General features: G+C 50.8%; 1 pseudogene; it reads right to left on the minus strand.

Moving 5' to 3' along the window:
- Positions 1 to 332: 332 nt before the first annotated feature.
- LOC103071014 (olfactory receptor 10V1-like) lies at positions 333 to 1257 on the minus strand (annotated as a pseudogene).
- Between the last annotated feature and the right edge of the window lie 575 nt (positions 1258 to 1832).

Genomic DNA, 1832 nt, shown 5'->3' on the forward strand with positions numbered 1-1832 from the left:
TGAGAGTCCACCTGCCGATGCAGGGGACGAGGGTTCGTGCCCCGGTCCGGGAAGATCCCACATGCCGCGGAGCGGCTGGGCCCTTGAGCCACGGCCGCCGAGCCTGCGCGTCCGGAGCCTGTGCTGCGCAACGGGAGAGGCCGCAACAGTGAGAGGCCCACGTACCGCAAAAAAAATAAAAATAAAATAAATAAAAATAATAATATGACCAGGAAGAAGTAACAGTGTAAAACCGATGCCCTCTTAGCCCCTGTCTCCCATCTTTCAGAGAGCATACCCATTTGTCTCTACTCAGCAATGTTACAGAGGAACATCCAGGGTGTTTGTTGTGTTTAGGATGACAGGAACCTCATCAACGCTCTCTTCAAAGCAACCTTAAGCTCTCTGTTCTTCATGCTGTAGATCAAGGGGTTCAGCATAGGGGTGATGAATGTGTAAACCACGGACACTACCTGGCCCCCCTCTGGAGAGTAGCTGGAGCTGGGGCACAGGTGGATGAGGCTCGCACCTCCATACTGAAGCAGAACCATAGTCAGGCGGGGGCAGAAGGTTGAGAAGGCCGTGTGCCTCCCCTCCACAGAGCGGATCTTCAGGAGGCAGCCACGATGAAGACATAGGACAGGGTGACAAGCAGGAAGGGGATGGTGAGGACAGAGACACCAACCACAAACAGAGTGGCCTTGTGGACCCGGGTATCTGCACAGGCCAGTCTCATAACAGGAAGGACATCACGGTAGAACACACTGACTTCTTTGCTCCTGCGGAAGGGGAGTTGGAAGATGAGCACGGTCAGCTGCATGACCAAGGTGAACCCCAACACCAGACAGCCCAGGGCCAATCACCAGCTCATCACGAGGGTGTAACGCAAAGGGTGGCAGATGGCCACGAACCTGTCACAGGCCGTGACGGCCAGCAGAATGCAGTCGGCACTGCCTGGGAATGTGAAGACGAACGTCTGGGCACCACAGCCAGGCGGGGAGATGAGGGTTTTCTCCACGGACAGGGTGCTTGTCAGAGTCGGAGGGGCAATGGTGGAAGAGTAGCAGGTCTCCAGAGCTGCCAAGTTGGCCAGGAAGTAGAACATGGGGCGTGGAGAGAACGGTCAATCCAGATGATGAGAGAGCTGGAGAGGCTGCCGCTCATGCTGACCAGGTACCTAATCAGGAAGGTCACGAAAATCAGCATCTGTACCTCGGGGAGTTTGGAGAAGGGGTGGAAGTGGAAGTGAATCATTCCAGTCTGGTTTGCATCCTCCATGTATTCAATGCATCGGGCCTGCGGATGGCACAGGTGCTGCCCCCTGAGGATAGATAAGTGTCAGGACACAGGGCTCCTGCTGGATGACCCATTCAGCTCCTGGCCTCTCCCTTCCTTCCTCAACTAAAACCACCTTTACCTCCAAATTCAGCAACTCATTTCTACAACAGCCTTTTTGTTGTTGTAAAATCACCCAGAAGTAGCTCCCCACTGAAATCTTTTTTTTTTAGATTGTGGTAAAATATACATTATGTAATATTTATCATTTTAACCGTGTGTAAGTGTACAATTCAGTGACATTAAATACATTCACAAGGTGGTATAACCATCACCCCTATCTATACCCAAAACTTTTCCATCATCCCCAACAGAAACTCCACCCAATAAATAATGATTTCCTCCACGATTTCCTCCTCCCAGCTCCTAGCAACCTCAATCCTACTTTGTCTCAGTGAATTTGCCTATTCTACGTACCTCATGTAAGTGGAATCATATAGTATTTGTCCTTTGGTGTCTGGCTTATTTCACTAAGCATAATGTTTTCAAGGTCCATCCATGTAGTAGCTTATATCAAA

Source organism: Lipotes vexillifer, unplaced genomic scaffold (genome assembly GCF_000442215.2).
Source record: "Lipotes vexillifer unplaced genomic scaffold, Lipotes_vexillifer_v1.1 scaffold977, whole genome shotgun sequence".
Classification (NCBI taxonomy): Eukaryota; Metazoa; Chordata; class Mammalia; order Artiodactyla; family Lipotidae; genus Lipotes; species Lipotes vexillifer.